The sequence below is a fragment of the Balaenoptera acutorostrata genome, chromosome 8 (genome assembly GCF_949987535.1).
Source record: "Balaenoptera acutorostrata chromosome 8, mBalAcu1.1, whole genome shotgun sequence".
In the NCBI taxonomy this organism is placed as follows: domain Eukaryota; kingdom Metazoa; phylum Chordata; class Mammalia; order Artiodactyla; family Balaenopteridae; genus Balaenoptera; species Balaenoptera acutorostrata.
In genome coordinates, this window is record NC_080071.1 from 98,446,696 (window position 1) to 98,458,212 (window position 11,517).

Here is an 11,517-nt window from a genome sequence, read left to right on the forward strand (position 1 = left end):
TGATCATGATGCTGAATAAATGTCTTTTTTTAAAATGTGCTGTGTAAAGTTAGTCTACTCTGAAGCCATTTTGGTAAACTACTCCAAGAGTGTGAAGTTAGAATTCCTTCAGGGTGATGCCAGGTTCCATTCGAAATTTATTTACAACGTGCTTCGGTGGAGAAACCACTGTTTTCAAAAACCCTGCTGTAGTTGAACTGACAGTTACTGTGTTGTGACCTGGAGTTCACCGTTAAAATGGTCACCCAAGGAAAGTCATGGAGTTTTTTGGTTATTAATATGATTGTTGGGACTCCTATGCAATATATCTAAATTGAATTATGGTACCAGATAAAGTTACAGATGGGAATGAAGCTTGTGTATCATCTATTATCATGTGTAATCAAAAAATGATTTAATACCCTCTTAAAAAAAAAAAAAAGAATGGTGTTCTTTCCCAGCTCTCTAAAGGGTCATGATGACTTGCTGCTCACTTTGTATGTGTTTACATGCACTATGTATCCTTGGTGACCTTTATGTAAAATATCAGTATGCCATTTTGATATATCATCCTTTGTCTCAAAAATGTGTATGACCATAGCACAGGGAGATAAGCTCTGTATTTTGTGACCACCTAGAGGGGTGGGATAGGGAGAGTGGGAGGGAGGGAGATGCAAGAGGGAAGAGATATGGGAACATATGTATATGTATGACTGATTCACTTTGTTATAAAGCAGAAACTAACACACCATTGTAAAGCAATTATACTCCAATAAAGATGTTTAAAAAAAAAGATACACAAAAAACAAAAAAAACAAAAAAACAAAACAAAACAAAACAAAAAATGTGTATGACTATGCCTCTGACTTCTAACAGGCAGAACAGTTCTCAGAGCTTTCTGAGGATCTGCTTCCCATGTTATAATCCTTAGTTTGGCTCAAATAAAATTCTCTTTTTTCTTCTTAACTTAATAGTTAATTGAATTTTCATCAACATTCTGAAGATGGAACATGCTCTGCATGTCCAAAATGGGTATTTACTAAACTGAAGGGTTTAGCAAAATTCCTAGAAGAGTCTGAAGTAACGTTAAGATCTTCATCTGAGACCCAAGGCCTTGGGTCAGTTCTCAGGGAAGCCCCTAGATGTGGAGGGAGAGTCTGCCTCTCGGGTCAACGTAGTTGGTTCCTTCCTAGTTGTGGAATCCTGACTGGTCCTTGAATGGCTCATGTTTCATCTTATCTACCCATGGGTGATGATATTCACCTCTCAGAATTTCTAGGAAGATTAAACAAGATGAGAAAAATCCTAGACCTAGGATACCCTTGGCACATTAGTCACAACCAGTTCCCAACCTCCCCCTCCTCTCTCCTTCCCTCTCTCCTCCCCTCTCCAGGGCTGATGTCTCCACAGGACAGGATGCAGAGGGACTGGAGCTCAGCAGACAGGGGATGGGCAGATGTGGAGGGAAAATGTGGCCACCACCTGCACCAGGCCTCCTGGGTCATGTGCCTGGTGGGGACTGCAGGGTTTGTCTCCCCCTCCCTGTCACACCTCCTTCCTGGTCCAGACTCACCAGTCACTAAACAAAGACAGAGACATTCAAAGGATAAAAAAGGCTAGTGTTTCTGTCCCAAATGTTCCAGGTGGAGGGCCTGTGCGATCAGACAGTGGTTTTCCTCAACATCCAAAAAATCCTGTATAATGAACATAAATACAAGGAAAACTATTTCAGCACATGCTTTCTGAATTTTTTTTTGTTATGGAGCTTTTTCTATGGGCTAGATGCTTCACACATATTATCTTGTTTAATACTGTAAGGATACATTTTTAAATGAATTATTCCTGTTGTTAAGAGGGAAGGAGACCTTTCCCCCACCTTTCCTAGACCATTTCTGGGAGAAACTTAGTGACTGTGAATCTTTTCTCTAATCTTTTGGTATGTGTATACATTTTTGTAAAGATAAGCCACTTGCCAGTTTGATAACCCAGAAATATTTTGCAGTTGACTGGGGTTCATCCCTTTTGAAATGTAAACACCTGAGAAGGTGACACCTCACTCTCCTGTCACTGTAGAGTTTAACCTAAGTGCCTTTCTTGGAGCTGTAACCATCTGCTAGCAGGGAAGATTGTAACAGAGATTTATTATCCCCTTGGATAAAGGCGATTAACTAGACCAAGTTGTTCCTTGATTTCCAAGTGAGTTTAGTCAAGTCCTCTATGGGAAGGTGAGGTGTGTTAACCATGAGAGTTTATGTATGTCATGGTTAAAAATAGGGTGTCATAGAACAGCTGTGGCAGCTTGGCTGTATAAGTGGGTAACATATCTGCCTTTGCTATCTCTCTTCACAGATAACCTGCAGTGCACTGTACTCTGATATGCTTATTCACTAGTAAAACTGCTTGCTTTCTTCTCTGTTTTGCAGAGAGCACTCTGTTTTGGTAGGAATTTACTTCCCCAACAATAATCATTAGAGCCTTCATTTTACAGATGAGGAAAGTGAGGTGAGGAGGTGAACAGGCCAGGGGGTGTCAGAGCTCAACAAGCTTCCTGAACAACAGTTCACCCAAGGCTTTCAGATGGCCTTGCTGGTTACATTGACAGCACACTTCATATCCCTGTGACTGGACTTAATAAGACCTTCAGCTGGAAAAAGCCTGTGGAAGATTTGCTTTGTAAATTGTGAAGTGCTACAAAAATGTCAGGCCTTCTTATGATGCAGGGCATTAGGTGAACACCATGGACTTGAGAACCCCTTCACCCTGTATAACAAGAAGCTTCCAGGAGGATGGAGAGTCTAGCTTGGGCATTACAAATAAAATCAATAGAATGATTTTATTTAATGATTTGTAATGTTTGTATATTTGTAATTTAATGATTTGTAATAAAATCACACTAATGTAAAGTTAAGTTTTCTTTTAGGTAAGTTACTAAATTTAGCTGGACTTCAGTTTTTTAATATGAAAAAAGTAGACAAATTCTAACACAGCTGACCAGAACCGTATTAGAGGGTTCTAGGTACTTTCACACAAAGCATTTCGCTGCAAATATTTCTGCCTCATAACTAATTGGCCATAAGGCAATTTTGCCATGAAGGATAAAATAACTGGTTGATAGTTTAGTTTCAATGGGTTGAAATCCATTAGCATTTCTTCCAGTTAATGACGTTATAAGTGGCTTTATCAAGCTGAAAGATGACAATGATCTGCCCCAAGGTTGGTTTATTTTGAAACACACTACACTGGAGGAGAAAGAGGCCAAGGATCTTGAAGGCACAGGGTTGAACCCACATTCCCCATAGAACTTTGGAATGTCTATCAATGGACATGTGACAATATGCAAAGAACAAACACTGTAGAAGATTTCATGATGCAACACAGAGCTCAGGATGCATAAACATGCATCCTAGTGTTTGGAAACTGATGCCTCTCTTAAGGAAGGAAGACATTTTAGTGATAAAGAAAAAAGTGTGATGACAAATGAGAAGACAACAAATAAAAAAAATATATGTATAAAACGCTATGAACAAAAGACTTGGAAGACAAGTGCTAAGGTACAACCCAGAGAATAAAATCAGTTATTTGTGCAGTATTGCCATGAATCTACACACATTTTATTTACTGCTACTTTAATTTTTAAGGTGAAATTGCCTTATTTGTTATTTGGCAGAAATGTCTGTGGCAAAGATATCTACAGCAAAGACACTTACGATGAAAATACCAGACAGGGTATTAGAAATCCCAAACCTCTCAATTCTCACCTGATGTTCTGGTGGTAGACCACATTGTCAGAACTTTGGAAGCCATGAGAACAGAGATAAGGAGACAAATTCTCCTGACTAGTCATCATCTAGCACTTTCTAAGTAAAAATATGTTCCATGCCTTTCTGAGAATGGCCACACACGTTGGCATCCCGTGTGTGGCACTGGTCCCACTCCCAGAGGTCCTGATTAATTGGTCTGAAGTGCCCCTTCCTGTGGGTGTTTTTTAAACCTCTCTAGATCATTGTCACATGCATCTCCTTGCTAAGCAATGTCTGCCCCTCTTCCCGGCGGCCCCCTTCCATCAGAAGGCAATCCTCTGTGAGGTAGTGCAGAACAAACGTCATTTCCAATCTGGCAAATCCATGATTCTGAGTCAGGACATGTTCAGGGGCTGACTTAACTGAAAATCTAAGAGGACCAGGGAGGAGACTGGGAGAGGAAAGAGAGAAGACCAGCTGCTCACTGCCCAAGGTTTAGAGGCTGTAGATGAGGAGTCAGGCTTGAGGAAGTGACCAGCTTAAAAACAGGCAACTGGGGGAGCCGTTGAGTGGTGGTTGAACCTAAGTCGATCTGACTCCAAAATCTTCCTGAATCCAACAATCACGCAAATAGCCTTAAAAATTGTGAAGCTCTGATGGGCCATTCGTGGGCCTTACTTCCTTGCGTCGGTTCTCCCATTTTATCTTCCCCGCAGCCCTATGAAATCGGTACTTTGTCTCCATTTTCTAGAACAGGAGATTGGAGACATTGAGATGTTAGTAACGTGCCTGACAACACACGACCAGGAGCGAGCCCGGAAAGTGTGGCTCTGGAGCCACAGCGTCCAGGGTGGCAACCACCACCCGCATGGGGCACTGAGATGTGCTGTAAGTGTAAAAGTCTCACCACATTTTGAAGGCTTAGTACTAAAAATAAGTAAACTGTATAATTAGTAAGTGTTTATGTTGATTACATGTTTAAATGATAATGTTTTTGATACACTGGGTTACATAAAATATATTATTAAAAGCAATCCCAGATCCTTCTTTTTGCTTTTTTAATGTGGATACTAGAATATATTAAAACGTGGGTTGAATTCTGTTTTTAGTTGGGTAGTGCTGCTCTGGATCCTGTCCTTCTAATCCCATAGGGCACTCAGTGCAGAGGATGCTGGCATTTCTGGGCCATTTGGCTTCATCACCAAGTAACTTCATGATCCTGAGTAAGGCACTTTATACACCTGAGACTCGATTTCTTAATCTGAAAAATGGGGGAGGAAATATCCTCACCACAAGAGCTGCAAGAACCAAGCATGATAACAGATATACACATGGGGGCAGCGACAGAGCCTGGCCCTGATGGAAGGCTGGCTGTGCTAGAAGCGCAGGACACGCTCTCTTCTGAACAGCACTCGGTGCAGACATCTCAGCGCGGCCAAGTGGTGAGCACATAGCCCAGGACTTATGTGCTTCCCAAACTGCTGGACTCACCTCTGAGAACTGTGAAATCAAGTTATTGGGATGTGACCAGCCTTAAAAAAAAAACGTTAAAGTACTTCTCCAGTTAAGGGGAAGAATTGTTCTCAGGAGCTTTTGATTTACAATGTGTGTGTGTGTGTGTGTGTGTGTGTGTGTGTTGGGGGGACGGGGAGGGGGGGAAGGTAATGGACTGAGATCCGGAAACTCTTTCTTACTGTGGAGAATGGAAAATAACCTTTGGAAGCCCCTGGAATTGATACGAAATAAACTTTTTACGGGGCTGGCTGAGGAGCAACACAGAGAAGAGACTGATGAAGGGCTACCGGGAAAGTAGGCGGAGAACTGGGAGAGGGGCTCCTGTGGGCGCAGGAGGGCAAGGGCTGCAGGGCGGGCACCAGGCGGGCCTGGACCATGTCCCCTTAGGTAGCAAGGGGCAGGGGCGACCGGGGCCAGGGGCCAGGCGACCAGGCCAACCCACGGAGCTTCACCACTGACCCTGAGAGCGCAGACTACATGCCCCATCCGGCTCTCGCCAGCCCGGCTCGGGGCCCGCAGGCCCCGCCCCGCAGACCCCGCCCCCTCAACAGGCCGCTCCCCCGCCGGGTCCCTGGGTTGAAGGGCCTGCTGTCCTTACAAGCACTCCCCCGTTACCTGAAGTCTCTTTCAGGGAGTCGGTTTGGCAATGTGGCAGTCTTACGTACCTAGCGGATGAACAGCCGCTGCGCAGAAAGCACCTCTGCCTCCGCGGGAGCGGGCTTCGCTGAGCAGCTCTGGGGGCTCACATGGAGTCTCCTGTGGGCGCAAGGCGGCCGGGCGTGCACCGGAAAACGCGGATAGCGAGAGCTTCTCACAGGGCGTTGCACAGGCTGCAGGTCTGCACGGGAGGCTGCTGCAGCCTGGGTGGCCTGACGGGCAGGACCGGTGGGCGGGGACCCCAGTGACCTGCGGGAGTGGGTGGGAGAAGCTGCCCCAGGGCTGCGTCTCACGGGTCTCCTGGCCAGGAAGCCCTTGCCTGTGGCATGCAGGTGGCCTCCTGGGTTTCAGGCAGGTGTGGAGGGCAGGTGTGACACAAGACCCCATCACTTTGCAGAACTCTTTTGGAAAGATGCAGTGTATCTTAGCATATCAAAGGCTCTTGTGTTTATTTGAAAATACAACTTTTCAACAGAAAACCTCACTCCTCTTTTTCATGTGATAGCAATTGACATCTGTGGTAAGCAAATTAATGACCCCCCCTAAGATGTCCCTATCTGAACCCTGGAACCTGTGAATATGTTAGTTTATACAGCAAAGAGGAAATTATCTAGGTGGGCCCAATGGAATTACAAAGGTCCTCAAATGTGGAAGAAGGAGGCAGAAGGTCAGAGTCAGAGAAGGAGATGTGAGGATGGAAGCAAGGTCAGAAAGAGAGATCTGAAGATGCAATGCTGCTGGCTTTGAAGATGGAGAAATGGAGAAAAGGGCCTCAAAGCCGGAAAAGGCAAGGAAATGGCCCTCTGGAGCCTCCAGAAGGGAATACAGCCCTGCTAACACCTTGATTTAGCCTAGTGAGATCAATGTCGCACTCCTGACCTACAGAACTATAAGATAATTTGTGTTGTTTTTAACCACTAAATTTGTGGTAATTTGTTACAGCAGCAACAAGAAACTAAAGCAACATCCTACATGAGGAAACACTGGTCTACAGCATACTCCTGGTCTATCTAATGTCTCAGTCAAAAAGGCAAACAGACGCCAGGCCTGCGTGCTCCTGAATAAAGCTGGGTCCTTGTTGCCATCATTGCTCTGCGAGCACTCACAAGCCACCATTCACAACCCACGTCTGGGATCCCGACTTCAAGTCCCTTGGGTACACAAAGAAAACCTGACTCATCCTGGTTAGTGCAAAGGTCACATTTCACATATAAAACAATGAGCATAGAATGTTCCAGTTGTTTAAAAAAGAGGGTTACACACACTACTTGTACATACTTGAATATTTCTGAATGGATAGATGAAGTTTGCTAGAGAGAGGGCCTCAGTTTGGGGTCTGAACTAGGAGGGAGATTCTTTGTACTGCACACACTTTTGTGTGTGTGTTTTTAAGTATTTGTATAGTTTTACCAGGTACCATTTCTTTACATGACCACGTGCTCTTTTTCCTGTAAAACACAAACAGCTAAGGAGAGAAAAGAAGTGCAGAATACAGTGGAGGCATGCGGATCAGGAGCGGCTTGCATGAAAAGGCTTGGGGGAGTCCTCGTTCTGCTGTGGGTGCCACGTGAGCCAACATGGTGATCTATCTGTTATATTTCCACTGGGAGCCTCCCTTACTAAACCATGTTGCCCTCCTTTGTTGGAAGACATGATATTCAGGGTTCTGCAAAGGCACTGTGACCCACATAAGCATGGTGGTAACTGATGAAACTGCTTCCCTGGGCAGCCCACCTGGGCAAGAGAGCAGGTGTGAGAATCCAGGTGTCATGCTCTCCCATGGACACTCCCTTACAGACTGACAGTATGTCGTCTAGGCCTCCAACTTCTTACCTCAACTTGAGGAACACTGGACACTCAACCTCAAGCTAAGATGGAAAATAAGACCAGGTACAAAGCCCAATATGAAAAGCTTCTGGTAGTGAGACTTTTTCAGCACTGGCCAAAATCACAAAAGGAAGTGGTAAAAATCCACTTCCACAGATCTCAGTAGCAATAAGATAGAGCTTTGCCTGCTGGGACTCTCAGACCTGTGTGTGAGGTGCGTCATCCCCACAGACACCCTCTACTGTGTTGTGGAACCAGCTGCTGCAGCTGTTGTGGACAGAAGGTCAGGAGCTTGTGCTCACTATTTCTACAATGTTAGCTAGCTTTACCATATCCCTGTCTTCCTCATCCTATGATGTTTTTTAACATCACTGAAAAAAAAAAAAAAAAAGGTTGTCAATGAAACAGTGTGTGCTAATGCAAACAAACAAATAAAAAAGGGAAAAGTAATAAGTAAAATCTACTGAATGACATTTGTTTAGAGCAAAGCCCTTTTATAATGATGTGTTCTCCAGGCTAACATATCCCTGGCTTTCCCTATATCCACCAACTTTATAGAGGAAAACAGAGGGACCAGATAATGTAGAAATATAAGACAGGACTAGTATCCCCGCTTTTAGTAGTAGTTTCTTACTTTTTCTAAGTATAAAGCAGATGTGCGCTGGATGCTGGGGCAGCTGCAGCCAAATTTGGATGCTGAGACTGTCACCTAACATCTATGCTATTTGCTTCTAAGAGTTCTCCCAGAGTTGGTGTTTTGATCCAGGAGGTTAATTCCAAAGAATATTTATCTTAACACTTAATTTGGGGTAAGAGTCTTTATAAGGAAAGAAACAATCTTTTTCATTCTTGTGAATAAATTCTTGCTAGCCTGTCATCTCTAACCCCTTGGTTTTCTGGCTGGTGTCTGTTGCTGAGAGCCCTGCCAGAGCTGGAGGCCCAGCACTTGCTCAGTGCAGCTCCTGGCCATTTGCAGCCTTGCTGACCCAGCACAGGGCTCAGAGGCAAAGCCACAAAGAGGTTGTGTCCCCGAAGTACCTCTACTGATTAGAGTCCTATCTAAACTTAGTTTATTAAACAGAACCAATGTTCCAAGCAAAAATGTAGTTCCTCTAGTCTCCTGTGTTCCCTGGCCTGTGATGTGTGTGATCCTGGAGGTGATGAGTTGATTACGGAGACTTTGATGCAAAGTATGTTATGTTAATAGCTTGGTATTAATTTTTTAAATTAATTTATTTATTTTTGGCTGCGTTGGGTCTTTGTTGCTGCTCGCAGGCTTTCTCTAGCTGCGGCAAGCAGGGACTACTCTTCATTGCGGCGCGCAGGCTGCTCATTGCGGTGGCTTCTCTTGTTGCGGAGCATGGGCTCCGGACACGCAGGCTTCAGTAGTTGTGGTGTATGGGCTTAGTAGTTGTGGCTCGTGGGCTCTAGAGTGTAGGCTCAGCAGTTGCAGTGTGCAGGCTTAGTTGCTCCGCGGCATGTGGGATCTTCCCGGACAAGGGCTCGAACCCGTGTCCCCTGCATTGGCAGGCAGATTCTTAACCACTGTGCCACCAGGGAAGTCCCATTATTAATTTTTATATGCATTAAGAAATTATAACTAGGCTAGCAATCCCACTACTGGGCATATACCCAGAGAAAACCATAATTCAAAAAGAGTCATGCACCCCAGTGTTCATTGCAGCACTATTTACAATAGCCAGGACATGGAAGCAACCTAAATGTCCATCGACAGATGAATGGATAAAGAAGATGTGGCACATATATACAATGGATTATTACTCAGCCATAAAAAGAAACGAAATTGGATCATTTGTAGAGACGTGGATAGACCTAGAGACTGTCATACAGAGTGAAGTAAGTCAGAAAGAGAAACACAAATATTGTATATTAATGCATATATGTGGAATCTAGAAAAATAGTACAGATGAACTGGTTTGCAGGGCAGAAATAGAGACACAGATGTAGAGAACAAACATATGGACACCAAGGGGGGAAAGTGGCAGGGGGGGTGGAGGTGGTGTGATGAATTGGGAGATTGGGATTGACACATATACACTAATATGTATAAAATTGATAACTAATAAGAACCTGCTGTATAAAAAAATAAGATAAAATCCAAATATAAGAAAAAGAAAATATAACTATCAAAATATTACTATTATAGAAAGAATGATTAGATTCAAAGTCAAATCAGAGAAAAGTGTTAAGAAAAATAGAATTAAAATATAGATAGCCATGACAAACATGACAAGTTATAGGCCAGTGACTGATGCTGGGAAATGCAGGGTGTGTGTATGTGTGGCAGGGCGTGGCCTTTTGCAAGTCTCGCACAGGCCAGTGCATCAGATAGCACATAGTGAGCTCCTTCACTCCGAGGCCCCTGCTTCCACCCTCTCCAGCTCCCTACACTTTATCTCTTGATTTGTTTAGTTTAGGGTTTTTCATTAGAAGAGTCTCCTGCAATTTTACCTCTCTTACACACCACTATTTTCAGTTTTCCATATTCCCTTCCAGGAAGAAGCCACTTAAATGAGGCTATTTGCATGCATATTTTTCCATGGCTGTTGTTATCATGCAGATAGTTTGCATATGGCTTTATTTCATTCAATATTATATCAGAAGCATTCTCCATGTTGCATATAGTTTTCATTTTTAAGGGTTAGTTGTTTCCATTTTTTTTAACTAAATATTATTGGACACATAGCTCTTGCCTTCTACTGAACTTTTAGGGGTTTGGGGGAATAAATTCAGGTAAGTGGCAAAAATGGGTCAGAGCATATAAATTTTCATCAATTCTTAATTGTCCACACCCACTAACCTTGAGGCTTCTTAGCCCATAAAAATGATGATCACCTTTGTTCTTATATGCAAAAAACGTTTTCAAAGAAAGGGATAAAAAAACACTCAGTGGAAAAACGACAAAGGATATGAATGTTATCTCAGAGAAGAAGAAATACATTTGGCTAGAGGCATATGATAAATTCTCAACCTCAATGATCGTTAAAAATTTGCAAATTCAGGCAAAAAAAAGTTACCTAGCAAGGTCTGAAAAGTTTGAGGAAGGTAAGGTTGGGGAAACAGCCACGTTCATTACATTTTTGCAGACATGTCAATTGACAAGATTTTAGGGGAGGATAATTCGACAATCGCTGCCGAAACTTAAAATGCGTATGCCTTCTGACCCAGCAATTCTACTTCTAAGACGAGATCTTGCAGACTCACAAAAGTACACAAAGGTAAATTAGCAACTGTATTTGTGTCAATATAAGTTTTAATAGTGAAAACTGGAAGGATTTTAAATCTCCACCCATAGGAGACCTGGTTGAATAAATCAGGGTACATGTACTTCAAAAGCACTGCCACAGACAAGAGGAGGGGTCTGCAAGTGTAGTACAGACATTTGCCAGGGTCAAACCCAGGAGACGCCGCTGGTGCATGTAATGTGAGCACAGTTGAGCCCATTTGTATTAGCATGGGGAGAGGGAGGCGTGTATGATTCTTCACTTTATATCCGTCATATTATTTGAATTTTGTATAAAAAGAACATAATACTTTTGAAATAAAAAACATTAAAGAAAAAAGGAAGCCTCTTAAGAACAATCAATAACATATATATTTTTTAAATGTATTTAGAAGGAGTCACTTGGAAAATTATTGAAGAAGGGACCACAGTATTTTCTTTCTCATTAGAACTTGCCAGTGAGCACATTCTTTTTCCCTTAGTGAGGCCACTAGTGACCAAAGTATTAGCCTAGTTATCAGAAAACTAGCATTCTGCTTCTCTCACTGAATAAGT